This window comes from Thamnophis sirtalis, unplaced genomic scaffold, assembly GCF_051295495.1.
Source record: "Thamnophis sirtalis isolate CommonGarterSnake01/CBP01778 unplaced genomic scaffold, rThaSir2_p1.2 scaffold_6, whole genome shotgun sequence".
In the NCBI taxonomy this organism is placed as follows: Eukaryota; Metazoa; Chordata; class Lepidosauria; order Squamata; family Natricidae; genus Thamnophis; species Thamnophis sirtalis.
Window position 1 is genome coordinate 110596481 of NW_028261386.1, and position 15426 is coordinate 110611906.

Here is a 15426-nt window from a genome sequence, read left to right on the forward strand (position 1 = left end):
AATCTCTTCATTTATTTAAAATGTGATTTCTGCCATCATTACCTACTGTATGTTATTTTTCAGCTGTGTTGTTAGAAAAAAGCTATCTGTTTTCAATATTATTATAAATATGCAAATATTGAAAGTTTCCTCACAAAAATAGGCTTTTTGCTTGCAGTAAAAGAATGGGGTTTTTTCCTTAATTAGTACAACTTTTTTTCAGTGGGAAGATAAGATCAATTCTATCTTTAGGAAGAAATTTAAAAAAAAACCATGGCCCCATATTACACTCATCTCTGCTTCCCCATCCTCTCCAAGTCTCTTTTCTAAAATTATAATAATAAGAGATTGGACTACCATTTGTCTGAAATTGTATAGAGCAGTGATGACAAACCTTTTAGACAGCGAGTGCCCAAACTATGCGAGCGGGCATGCCCAAACTGAAAGGTGTGTGCGTGAACGCTCATATGCATGGAGATGCGCAAATGTGGCATGCAAAGCAGAGACCCAAAGACCAGCTAGCTGGCAGGAGGCAGGGCATCCCAACACTGGCAGTGTGGCAAGAGGTAAGATTATTTTCTTTCATGAGCTTCTGTTTTGTTGTTTGCAGGGAAACAGAAGCTCACAAAAGAAACACCACAGAGATCTGACCTGGGGCGATGGTGCATGTGCCAGCAGAGAAGGCTCTGTGTGCCACCTCTGGCATGTGTGCTTTAGGTTCACCATCATGGGTCTGGAGTCTCCTGCTTGGGTGGGGGGGTTGGACCAGAAGATCTCTAAGGCCAGTTCCAACTCTGTTATTCTGATCTTGAATACAAGCAAAAGTGGAATGGAGAATGTCACTATAGTACCTGATTTAGTAAGAATAATTCCAAGTAACCTGTTATTTTTTCCCAGAAGAGGATCTCATCAATAAATTAAAAATGCTCTGTTTTTAGAATAATGTGATAGTGAGTTGTTAATAAAGAAAATTCTACAATACATTGGGGCAAAACTGCTTTTATTTTAAAAAGATGTAATCACAGAATCATGTAGTTTTTCAGTGTGATTTATTTCAGGTATTCAGTTTCTATCTCTCTCCATTAGTCTTCTTCATAAAAGATTTTCCTTTCTGTTACATCAAAAAGGGGCGAGTCTATAGGTAAGAAGAACATAAATTCCTGGGTCACATGTCATACTATCTTTTCTTCCTTCTTAGTTTTCTAGAAATATTTTTCCTACAGGATTTGTAATTGTTCAAAAAAAAGGGATAGACAGATACATTGGCTGACATGTACCAGGAAAATTGTCATTGATACAAATGACATCATGCACTATTGATAATTACACTTGCCATTTTCTTGCAGGATTTTATTTTGGCCTCTCAGTCTACCTTAGCCAAATGTATAGTTTTATGCACAAATGCTTGATAGTTAAAAGAAAAAGGAAGAGTAAGCGAGGAATATAGAATCTATACATTTTGGGCACAATCCATTCAATCAGTCTGGATTTTACACTAAGTATGGGAACAATGATATTGTACAACAATACCTGTGTCAGTCCTGCCTTTAAGTGGGCTCTAAGGAAAAGTAAAGGAGCCTGGACATAAGAAGCAAGACTATTTGAATAGTGCTATGCTAACATATAAAACAATTGAGGAAAAAATACAATTAGGCTTTCCAATAGAAGAAATCAGTCAGTGGTGAAGAAGAAACATCAAGAGGGAAGTGCAGACAAGCAGATGGAGGATAGTTCCTTTATTGCTGCTCTAGGGCATATCCAGACGGTGGTTTCCCACGCTCTGTATTCAGTGCTGGCCCACTAAACCATAAACGTAGGAAATGGGACAAAGTGGTCTGCTTGAAAAAGCAGGTCCCTTTTCTTGTAGGTTTCAAGAATAACTCTTGCAAAGGTAAATCACACAGCTAAATATGGGTCCTGCAATTATCATCACTTTTTTCAAGAGATCAGGTGAATAAACAACCCAGGAGGGGGGTTTATTCATGCTCTTCATTTCTTCTCTTTCTACCGTTCAGACATTTTTCGAGGTTGCAAAACTACTGTCCCAGCCCTATCCAAGAGGAAGGTATCGGGCATCACCTCTGTTAAGGATGAGTTAAGATTTATTGGTGTTCTTTTTTAAAAAAAAATATTTTATTTTAATATAAACTATCCATCTTCCATTAAACAGTGTATCATCTGAGTTCAAATATTTTGTGCAATAACAACAAAAATTTACAATTATATTCATTATTTAATCTATTCCAGATTAATACCAATATCTTAAATGTCTAATACTATAACAGTCCTCTTCTTGATTTATTTAACTCTATTGGCTATGTTAACTCTATTGATACATTTTCTATATTTTACACCTCTATTTTTACTTCTAATTCTCATATTTATTCTCTAACCATCAATGATTCCCATATAGTATAATCAGTTTGTTCTGTCTCTTTAATTGCCAGTGTTAATCTGTTCATTTCTACAAATTTTAATATGCTCACATGCTTCTCTGTAGGAATCTCTTAACCTTTCCAGTTTTGTGCAAATACAATCCTAGCTGCTGTTATTACATGGATAATCAAATATACATTTTCTTCACTATAAGTTTTCTGGTAAAATCCTTTATTGGTGTTCTGTTTGTTATCTTTGTAACAAACATATCTTAGAAAATTGCAAAAATAACTATCTGGGGTAGCTTCTGCAGGTCTGAATAATGTCTTAGAAGGGGATCCAATAACATATTTTACAATAATTTATTATCCCTAGCTATAAACAGGGGGATTGCAAATAAATTATGATTTGGGAGACTTTTTAAAATAACTCCTTCTTACTCCTCCCCTCAACATACTGAAAGTTTATTTTATTTTTATTAGTCACATATGGTTGAGAATCAAGAGAGGGTTGGAGTAATAGTGATCAGCACCAAAGCTCACTGGATGGGAATATATCTCCACCCTGCCTCCACCACTCAGACTTCATTCAAAAGATGAACCAAAATGTCTGATGTTATGAAAGCAGGAAATTATGAAAAGTAAAGGTGGTAATTGTATTAATTGTAATTAAGTCTTTAATGAAAACTGGAATTTATCCCAACATCAAACATGAACATTCATTTACAAGTGAATGGTAGTTCATCTTTGCCAGACTGTGAAGTGTTCCTTATTTGCATGCCTTTTTTTCCCCCGAGCAAGCAGGTTTACCTGCCCTTTACAGCTGGTGTGAGTTGTACCCTACAAGGACCTGCTGCCGGCTATAGGACTCAGGTGTTAATTTAATCAGTTGCAGTCCCAAACAGATTTCTCCATGGAAAGTACCTTCCAAAAGCAAGTGCTGAATAAAGAATGTTCAAAAGGTAAAATGCGATAGTGGGAGAGCTCAAAGGCATAAGGAACAATATTAGCATTCAGTTAGATTATTGGCCCAAAATAATTCATCATAACACATATTTTAAAAAAAAATCAAAAATTGACTCATGCACACTTTTATTTAATTATGTTTGCTTCTAAGCAAAGTAGAATGATAAAGTCAGTACTGCAAGATTTATTGAGAGGAGAATACAAGACAAATTATAAATAAAGTGAAGAGATCTCAGAAGGGTTTGTTTGTTTTTTTCATTTTATAAACTTAAAGAATTCTACATTTTGATTCCCTCTTCAATCAGCTAGTCGGGGGTTGTTGTTGTTTTTTTCCTTTTCACAGTCCTACACTTTGGGAGAGCTAGCCGAAAACACCTAAACAGAAAGGAAAGATCTTTTGTAAGATTTTTAAATTGTGGAGTGGGAAATTCTAGAGTTCAGATTTGCTATTGGGATATTAGGACCATATAAGGAAAAGTGGATACATGTAAGAGCCATTTTATTAAGGCAATGCACTGTCTCTTGTTAACAAGAGGAGGACAATAATCATTAGACAAGTATCACCCAGTTACCCAATGCAATTTCCTTTTTAGATTTGTGTTATAATAATCTTCAGGTTACAAGGGCAATTGAGATGGGGATTACCATCCCTAAGCAATGCAGTCATAAAGCACAACTTCTCATGACCATATCCCTGAGCAACAGCAACCTTAGCAGCCCTTCTTGCCATTGTAACACTAAAATTCAGTGGTCATTAAGTGGGAAACACAGGAGCCCCAGGTAAGGAGTACTGGGGAGCTGGAGATGGGGTGAGGGTGGCCCTAGCCTGGGGGATTAGCACAGGCTATATGTGAATCAAGAGAGCCTGGGGAAAGGCTTGGAGCCAAATGTAGGTATCACATGAGTTGTGATAGGACTAGAAGGCCTGGCAGGAGTGATTTATCAGAGCAGTGACTTCCCCTGCCAGTTTCCTCAATGACTATTGTTGTTGTTGATAAGCAGTGTCTTTTCAGCTAGGAAAGAGTCAGGTACTTTGTTGAGAAGCAGAAATTGTTTCTTTGGATCTGAAAAGTTTATGTGAAATGTGGAACTGAATCTACTCTCTGTCATGTTTAAAAGGTCAGATGAAAGTTTCCTCTAAATAAGCTCTCCTCTCATTTCAGCCATTACAACTGTATTGTTTATTAATATTAATCCCACCACAGTATTTTCTGAAATGTATGTGACATTGCCATAAAAGAGCAAATGGAAGCTTAGTCCTTTATGAACACTTACTTCAATCATTAAATCATAGTTAGTCTTGGATCTAAAGCTCAAGATAGACAATGTAAATTATCTATAAAAACAGTGGCAACTAATGCTGGTCTCTCAACACAAGGATAAAATGCTTCCAGAATCCCATACTAGTTAGAACTTGGCTGTGCATTTTGCACCTTATGGATAAAATATGACTCCATAGCTACACAGATTACATATTTATATCAATCCTTGCATTGGCATTTAATCTCTAATTTCTTGACTTGTGGAAACATCAACTATAATTCTATAATTCCATGGCAGCAAAGGCACTAATTTTGGAAAGCCACATTTAATATGTAAATGTAACAGAGGTCAGTAACATGGAAGAAAAGGGAGCAGCTGCCATTGAAGTCTTCTCTTCCTGGAGCAATATGGAAAGTGATGTGGAAGCTGCAGTAGAGCTGATATAATTGATCTAAACATAACAAACACTCAAGCATCAACTGTAAAATACTTTTTAGATTGCACACCTCAAAAGAGAGCAGTGGAGTACTGAAGGACCTTAGGCTATGGCATGGAGAACAAATGAAGGTTTCTGAGAAGGTTTGGAAGAGACCGATTGTGTGATGGGGTGAAGAGGAGGTAGGATTAGAGACCAGTAGGATATTGAGCATCATAAGAGGGTTTTGAGCCTGTGGTCGATGAAGTTTATTGTGTGTAGATGCCAAAGTTAATCTGCAGAACTGCTCTGCACAGGGTTGCTGATATTAGTGAGATCACTAAATGGCGGAAGCATGTAAATTAAAACAACCTGAAAATAGCTCTCTCTCTCTCAATCTCTCTCATCTTCTCTCTTAAAAAAATAGATAGATAGGCAGGCAGGCAGACAAAATGTTAGATATGAACCCATGAAGTATGTTGGTGTTGGCTTTAACTGAAGAGATCCAGATTAAATCTCCTTCCAGCAATAAAGCTCCATTATCCACGTAATCGTGGGCTAGGCAGTCTGTTTCACACTAATTTATCTGGTATTAACTACAGTATATGTCTTTCTTGAGCCTCCTGGAGGGAAAATATAGATGTTCTAAAATGAATGAATTTATGAAGGTACATAACAAGGCAAAGATCAAGGGGTATATTTCTCTCTTGTGTGTTAAATAAGAAGTGTCCCCATCCTATTCAAAGCACAAAAGCCATTCCATTTTTATATTATGCAAGTGAATATCCTTTTAACAACCAAGAAATTTGCATCAGATAATATTATTTTATTTAGAAGAGAATTAAACAGACATGACATGCATTTTTTTTCAAAAAAGACAAAGAAGGTAGCAAAAGGCTTAGAAGAGAAAAGGAGCCAAGGACCAATTGATTCAAGGCCTTGAGGTGGATGAAGACTGGGTATTTCTGTAGCTTTCAATAAGAAAATGCCAGCAGCATTTAAGACATAAATTTACAATAATCAAACAGTTGTTCAGATGCCTTGATGTGATAAATATTGAATTAAATGCCCCATATCCAGCTAAGAGGTTGATTCCAGCATGTTAAATTCTTATTTTCAATTTGTTTACTTAACCTTGCAGTTACTCAACAAAGGTGTGACCTTGTTGTGACAAACCTCTCCTTTGTTCATTCCAGCATGAAACACTTCAGAAAGTATGTGCTAAGAGACAGAAGCTGAATTCAGCAGGTCTCTCCTAGTTGATGTCAAAGTATCTGAGCTCAGGTGTACGGAACAATCTCATAACAGCTGAAGGCCATCTTAACATTTGGGAGGGAGGAGGGCTAATGATACAAATGAACAGATCCAAGATTTGTTTTCCTGGGTTTGGGTGGGAGGGTTCTTCTGAGATCCCCCTTCAGTTCTTTGTTAAGATTATGTTTGTACAAAGTCCTGTCTCCAGTTTTCAGTCATTATAATCCAAGGGGGATATTATCCTAAAGATGCTTTTCCAAAAGGCAACTGGACATTTTTGTGTGTTTTCCCCCTTGAAAACGTTTTGCTTCTCATCCAAGAAACTTCTTTAGAATTGAAGAAGCTCCTTGGATGAGAAGCAACACATTTTCGGGGGTGGGGGGGACCAAAACAGTCCTGTTGCCTTTTAGAAAAGTACTTTTGGGACAACCATGAACTGGATGATTGAGAAACTCGGTAGACAAAGGGAGACTGCGGACCCCAATAAAGTAATCTGTGTCCACCTTGGGGCTTCAGGCTGCCCAGACCAGCTCATGTTGGATTTGTCATTTCCTTATTCATCTCCACTGATTTCACTGTGTTTCTTTAGATCATTATGGTATAACATTATGCCAAAATCTTCCTAGCAATTTCTCAGTTCTCTTCTCATTTTTTTTAAATTTATTCACCAGTTGTTTTTAAATCATTTATGGTGGTGCTGTTGCGCTTGCTTTCCCATTGGAGGAAGAGAAGAAAGTAGTAATTACAAAGTATTCATGCTATATCAATTCAGCTGATTTACATTATTTGAATATTGTCCTATGCCTATATAACAATTATGCAAGCCCAGGAAAAAGAACGACTTCCTTAAAGAATATCCAACAGGTATAGAAAAAATTCTCCTGTTGGATCCAAATCATCATTGATTATTTTAAATTGGGAAACCTGTATTCCATTTGATGGGAAATGGAAGGATTTGAGCTTTAAAAATGATTGACAAAAACAAGAATTTAATAACTAGTTATCACACACACACACACATATATATGTGCACAAACATAAAGAAGATGGATAAAACTGTGGCTAGGGCATAGTTGAGATGAATAAAGGATTGGAGAGAAAAATCTATTCCATTTCAATGTGACTTTTGTAATGCAGTGTTCTGAGCAAGCAAGAACAGAAATGTTGAAAAAGCCATATAAGATAAAATGTGCAGAAAGTATTTTAGGAAAAGTCTATATATTAGCAGTGAAAGATGCTGATACATTACATTTTGATAACTGGAGTCTTTCTATTTTTTTATGATCCAGATGACAATATACAGTAATTCAAACATCGGAATAACCCCTTTATCTTTCTTCTAACAGGCAGTAAAGCAAGCAAGTGTTCTAACCTAGGATTCTTTAAAAAGCATGAAGCAAAGTCTTGGTCCTTTATTCATCCTAACTGTGCCCTAGTCATAGTTTTATCAAAACCTTTTTTATTTGCACAACTGTGAATTCCTTTCATTCACAGTCAGAAAGGCTTGGCAAGCAGTCTTAAGAACTGGCTAGCCCGTCAGGCCTGGGGATAAGGATAGCCGCCCCTCCCGAATGATGAATGTATGTTGCTTACTATTTTATTATATGTCTCTATGTCAATGTCTGTATTCCCCCTCCCTGATTTTATGTGAGCCGCCCTGAGTCCCCTCAGGGAAAAGGGCGGCCTACAAATATTAATAAAATCTCAAATCTCAAAATCTCAAATCTTTCAGAGGAATATTTATCAACACGAACCTTATCTCACTCAGAGAGCTGACAGATAATTAGTTTCCAAACGGAGGACAAAGCAACATTTGGCACAGAGTCTCTTATAATCACCAGCAGAACTTTCCACTCTTGAAACGACTGAATGAACGAATTGTTTCCTGCAACAACCCCTTCCCGTTCGCCTCTCTTTTGTTTCTTATGGGAGGGACCAATCACCTCCAAGTTGTGGCTTTACTCCCAAGTCGGTTGTTCTTGCCTTCTGGGAGTTTTGCACATGCGCACACTGGGAACAGGTACCAGCTGTTCCTCTGCCTCACTGCTGTCTATCTCCTTCACTGCCTCCGATGCAGAGCCCTCAGCTTCCCTCAGCCCCCAGGACTGGCCCATGTTCCTCCCCAACCTCCTAACTGTCCAACTCTGCTACCAGCTTTGCTGGCTGCCACAATAGCTGGCAGTTAATGCAACTTTCAGACCAGAGTGTGACATGTACTATTCTGGGAACACATATAACTGCCCACACCGCTGAATTCTGCATAAGTTTAAGCTTTGAATTACTCTTCAATGGCAGCCCCATGTAGAGCACATTACAGTAGTTTAATCTTGAGGTCATCAAGACATGAGTGATTGTGAGCAAATCCCCCCACCCCTAATCCAGGAAGAGACGCAACTGACATAGAACATGAAGCAATGGCAAGGCCCTTCTAGCCATGATTGACCCCTGCTCTTCTAACAGAAGTTGTGGGTCCTGGAGAACCCCCAGATCACACACCAGATCTGTTTAGGGCAATGCAATCTCATTCAGTACCAATGGTGGCACGGTACTAGAACCAATAGGCTCCAAAACACAAAGCCATTGAGTTTTGCCAGTGTTCGCCTGTTGATCCCCATTCAGAGTCTCATAGCCTCCAGGTACTGAGATAAGATGTTTCAGACATCTTTTAATTCACCGGGGCAGAGATGTATAATTGGATATCATCAGCATACTGTTGATACCTCACCCCATGGCAATGGATGAGCTCATCCAGCAGCCTCATCTTGATGTTAAATTGCAGAGGAGATAGCAACAAACCCTGTGGCATTCTGCATATTAACTGTTGGGTGTAGTAGTAGTAGTAGAATACCAAATACATGCAATCAGGGGTTTTTTTCCCCTAGCATATAATATATGACATATTGCATCAAGTATAGAACATATTGAATAGAATTAATAATCCCCACCAAGAATGTAGGGCTATCTATCAAACTCCCCCCAGCAGTATACTCATTTGAAAATGAATAATTACATATTTTCATAACGTTAATACAATTCCTTTCTTATGTCATCCTATTGGCAAGACCCTTATTTCTGCAATTTTTGCAAAGAACAAACACATAATACAAAATCCAGGATGGTATAAGGAAGAATGTTTCACTGGATTGATTTTGAACATACCTGAAAGCATTTTGCTGCTGCTAAAATTTATTTGGTATGGTTCAGTGAACTCAAATGCAGTTCAACCTGATTTTGACATATTCCTGTTTACCTCCAGGTGATGGCACAGAAATTGTTCTGACTCATGTTTGACATCAACCTTAATGCTATTTTTATTTTCTTCTGGAAGTAGAAGAATTCAGAACTCTCTTTGACCATTGCTGTTTCTTGCCCTAAAACAGCTGTTGGATTTAATTCACATTCAAAAATTGTTCCATCAATTCCAGGTTTCTAAGAGACTTTTCAGATTTTTTTTTCTTCTGCCTATGCTTAACTCTTGTGTTTCCCAGTTTCAACTTCAGTTTTAACCATCTTTGATTAAAAACACCTCAAATTTCTTTCACAGGGGCATGTTTCCTACTAAATTATTAAGAATGTCATGTTCATTATTTTTCATTCCAGCATAAGTAAATATTAATAACATTAAACTTCTGTGAGTTCACACCCAAAGGTTTGGAATGCCAAGTGCTTCAGCAGGGTTTCAGAAACTAATTTATATTAAAATAACAATTTAGCAGGCACTGGTTTTTTTCTAAATGAATGTGGAAACTGACTTTCCTCTTACCTAATAAAGTCTTTGTCTTTGAATTGTTTTTGTTCTTCCATATTATAAAATTTCACTTTACAAATAGATAATATTAATAGGAAGAAAATGGTCTTTCGCATGCTGTGGTTTTGTGTTTCTAATCTTGTTTTTACTTATTGTACAAATGGAAAAGAATTAATGTATTTTGTAATACATTTACTATAAAAAAAACCAAATCAGTTTTTCTCTCTCTGCCTACAAGTGTCCCAGCTCTGTCCAGTTGAACATCACAATTATCCTCTTGCCCCAAGGCAATATTTATTCTGCATTTAAAAAAGAGGGGTTGCAAACATTATTTAAAAATAATCCCCATTGCTAATGGTTACTGGAACTCTTAATTCATCAGGGAACTTCACAAAGCTGGAAGCTGCAGCTTCTCATCACTTACAAAAATGGTAATCTTTAAGATCCAGAATCAACTGGATTTAGGATATAAATCTGAATTTAAATCTGGATATCATTAATAAGGGCCTTTTTTCTTATTGAAATTCACAAAAGCTGTCCCTAAGTGGGAGTGCTCAAATCTGCTGCACATATGAATTTTCCCCTGATTAACATACATACATGACTGTTGAGATCTCGATATTCACAGAGCTTGTTTTTTTAGCCCTTGTAAACATTTCATTACTAAAATTGATAATGTCATCATTGCCACAGCTTAAACACCAGCAAACCCTCCTCCCCTTGCATCCCCTTGCAGAATTGACAAGGTTACCGTGTCTGATAATGAAATGTTTGCAGGAAGAAAAAAAAAACCAAGCTCAGCCAATGCTAAGATCTGAACATTTCAGTTCTAAGGTGCACATATTCTCCACTATCATTAACCCTGCATGAAAATAGCATATGAATCCCATTTAACTAGGTTAACTGGCTGTAATTTCTCATACTAGTATGAGTGCCTTTTTCCACTGAAGAGTTCCAAGTGGCTCCCACTCATGTTCCATCTAGGATATTTTTGGAAGACCATCTCTAATTAGCTTCAGCAGAATTGAACTGTGGGTAATCAGAGCTTATAGAGCAAAGCACTTGTCATGTTCTTCTTCTGTGCTCTTCTATGCATCTTGCAATGAGAATTTATGCTACCTGGAAAAGGTTCCACCACAAAACCGCGGTAGACTAAAGCGCGTGTGACTAAAGCACCGTGACACAACCGCACCGTCAAAACCGCACAACAGCGCACCGACAACAGCGCGCCGACAGAAGCGCGCTGTAACATAACCCTAAAAATAACCCTAAACCTACCCTAAACCTACCCTAAACCTAACCCTAAACCTAACCCTAAACCTAACCCTAAACCTAACCCTAAACCTAACCCTAAACCTTACCTTAAGTTAAATTGCGCTTCTGTCAGCGCGCTGTTGTCGGCACGCTGTTGTGGGCGCACTTTTGACATCGCGGTTTTAGCGCCGCGGTGTTGTCGCCGCGCTTTTGACGTTCGCGGTTATGTCGTGCCACGCCTGGAAAATATATAAGAAAATTTCACTTTGAAACTGCTCTATGATTTTGATAAGTATTTTATCAAAAAGATTAAATCTGGAACGTTGTTTGCGTTTGTAAGTAACTCTTAATGACTTCCACTTTTTTTCAATAAAATGCTCATGTCTGCAATCTGACAAGCTACTTTTAGACTTTTGTTGACTCCATGATCTCTGGGAATCACTGGCTTAACTTTTTTCATCTTGCCTCTCTCCAGGAAACTCAGTGTCTTACAAAACATTGTGATTCAGTTGCTGATCCTTTGCAATCCCATGGACCACAGCACATCACACACACACCATCTTCCACTTCTGTACAGGCAGGGAAGGAAGGAAGGAAGGAAGGAAGGAAGGAAGGAAGGAAGGAAGGAAGGAAGGAAGGAAGGAAGGAAGGAGCGAGCCCCGGTATCCTCCAAAGTGCCTGAAATAATCCTTAATTGGTTAATAAGATGCTGCAGAAGAGAGGGAGAGAAAAGATACTGGATGCTGAATGGAGAGATTCAGGTTCTAGTCCACCTTTAGTATTGAAGCCAGCTGAATGGTTTTGGCCAATCATACACACCCCTCAATTTTGTTAGTCAGCAGGTTCAGACATCCCTATTTAGCACTGTGGCTTAAAGTGCATTGACAGAAAGTGTACAAAGTGGAAAATCCATGTCTAAATGAAATCCTCATCAAAACTCTTGGGTCTTTTATGAATATTACTGATTTGCCATAGGACTGGCGAGTTTCAAATTCATGTTACACATTGTTTAAGTTGGGGATATGAGAAGGGGGAGATGCTCTGAGACTAACCAACTTTGTTGTATATATGGTGTACAATGACAATAAAGGCTATACTTGCAAGTACTATATTAATCTATATTCATCTGCCTATATCCCACAGTTTCTACCTACCTTTCACAATCTGACGGAGACAGCATACCTCAGATCTTATCGATTGAACCATGTTACCTAGTCCTAGTGGGACCCAGGAAGTTGACCTTCTCTGTCATAGCACTTGTCCTCCGGAACACCATTCTAAGATCATTTTCTCCCACTTTGGCCCTCTCAATTGTAAAAACTGGCTCTATCACTAAGCTCATGAGGGATATGCCATGTATCATATTTTGTCTTTTAGGTGATTGTTGTCTTCTCTTCTTCCTCCCACTTTTTCCTTTGATGATATGCAGTAATTATTATTACTGTGTTTTTATAGCTTAGATTCCTAACAGACTGGAGCAGCCAAAATATCATCAATAAATCTGGCAGTAACATAGGGCTACTTCCCACCAACATAAACTTTTTTTTTCTGGAGATAAGCAGAGCAAAGAGTTGCAGCAGCAGAAATCAAAGGCTGCAGCATTGGAATAGAATGTCGAAAGCCGCCTTAAGGATTCACTTTTATATGTATTTGGTTTCATTTATTTATTTTTTTGTTTAATATAAAATGTTGGGGCTTATTCAGGGTTGCGACAGGAATGGAAGACTGGAGTAAGGTGTCAGTCACTTTGCCTTGTTGTAACTCAAAGGATGACTTCGATCTCAAACTGTCTTAATCGTTCATGGAAGCCAAAAAGTCCAGCAGTGGGGAAAGAAGGCCTAAAACTCCCAACAGGCTAAGCGTTGGCTTGAAATTGCAAAAGCAACCAGCTCCATTCACTGCAGGATGGTGCCAGCGAGGGGCCGGGATATTGGTTTGGATATTCGTCCTTTATTCAGAAGAAATGTGGCGCTGGCCCAATCAATGACCTGGATCGTTTTCAGCGGCCCACCGGAAGCTCTGAGAGTCGGAAGGGCTGCATCTTTCTAACTAGAGCTGCTGTTGGGACAAACGCGTCATTCTGCCCTTGGCGCGGTTCTTTGACACAGGGTGACTCTGTCTGAAAGTCGGCTGCCTCGGATCCTACTTCCCTCCTGCTTTGGATGACGGAGGTCGACTTCTTCCGACACAACGGCTTTTATTTCTTTTAGCCATATCTCTTTATGATTTTTCCCTATGCCACCCGAGACAACTGAGGAAGTCATCTGAACGCTTAAGCCGCAATGATAAACGTGCTGCGCCAAGACTTTTCCTTGTACCAATAATGGAATGGGATTGAATTCTTTATTTGCCAAGTGTGATTGGACACTTCAGTGTTGAAATGAGGATTCATTCATTCATTTTGTCAAATATGTACGAGATAACAGGTATAAGTATAAACATGGACATGAGCACATGGAATGAGTACAAATAAATGGGGACAGTAGGACAGGGACTGTAGGCACGCTGGTGCGCTTATGCATGCCTCTGAGTTTGGTTGTTTTCTTGCAGATGTTTCATTACCCAAACTAAATAAGATCATAACTGCTACTCCTGAAGCTATGATAGTAGTTTTTCTGGTTTTCATGTTTATAGGCGGGGGCTTCTCTGAAAACTGCCTGGATCCTACCTTCCGTGGTTCAAACCGAGGCGCGGATTGAAATGTTGCAGGATTGGTTGATTGGCGTCAGGAGAAACCACTAAATTGAGAGAAACGGAAGTTTTAGACAGAAGTTGCGGGGGCTTCTCCTTCAGCTCTTCCTCCTCCTTCTCTTGGGCTGGAACGGCAGTGGATTCGCCTAGTCGCTTGGGAATCAGGAGGAGCTGAGCTTTCAGACGACAAGGGTTTGCGTTTCGCTCCCCATAAACCGGTTGTCTTGGCTTCGATTTTCCCCTCCCGGCTCACGAGAATAATATTTTGGGATCCTCCAGAAGCTCCAAACGCTTCAGGATTTCCGGTCGGGCCCTTAAAGAAGATGGGCATGCTTTCAATATTTGCGTCTATTTGTGCTTCTCAACAGCCACGAATCAGATTGGGGTGGGGGGGGGAGCACTTTATCATTTTACCAGAAGCTTCAAATCTCACTCCTGCTCTGAATCCCTTGCCTTTGATCCCTTTCCTTTGAGCCTCCCAGAGTTACTTTGGATAGTGAGGTCAGCATCACATAAATTTTAAAAATAAATGCTCTTTAAAACTGGAACGCACACTTTGACCGTCTTCTCTGTCGTCGTCCGTCCCCCCCCCCCTCCCATTTTTCTAAATGCATATATTTTGCAGTCTGGCACTAAACATAGTCGAAAATCAAATACTTTGTTCAGAAAAACCCACCCCACAGAAATGGGATGATAACATGCTTTTGCCCGTTACAAGGCTCACCTAGTTTTAAGATTTGAATTTCTTATTTTCTAATGCTTTTAATACCAGGGGGAGAGAGTTATCATTAATTGCTTCAGGAGAGAAGCTAAAGGAGTCCAAGGTGTGAAACTCCAGTATTATAATATTACCGTTTAAATAATTTAAAAAGAAAAATGGGAAATTCCCAGAATCTGTTGGCATCTTTATTTGCTTGCTTATTGTTAACCTGTCAAGAAATTAGATCTGAGACTAGAGGAAATCAGGAGGTTTTGCTACCACAGTCTTAACGAGGTATAAATCATTGTGTCTGGAATATAAATATCTAAGTTAATTTTGCCATTGTTGATGTAATGAATTTTTGCAGACTGCAGTCCATTGTTTAGTAATGAAAAATATAACGTTAAATGTTTGTGTTAAGAACCTACCTCAAACTAATGCAGGCTCTGTATCAAAACCCATGAATTCCTTAGCTCTTGCTCAGAATTGGGAGCTGCAAGCAAAGAGGCTAAGGATTCAACCTTTGGCTGCAATTCAGTGCTTTTTAGCTTTCCCACACCTGACATCATTGACGTGCCTTCAGTACAATTTTAGAAGTCTTGACCCCCCCTATGATGTTTCCATTCCAATTCCGAAATATTATTTTTTGCTTCCTTGAAACAAGTCACTCACTATAATCTGCCTAATGAATTAACCCATTTTATTTCAGTTAGCACAATCTATTCCAACATAAATGAATAAAATCGGTGTGGTGGGCATAATAGATAATCCAGAAATAAAC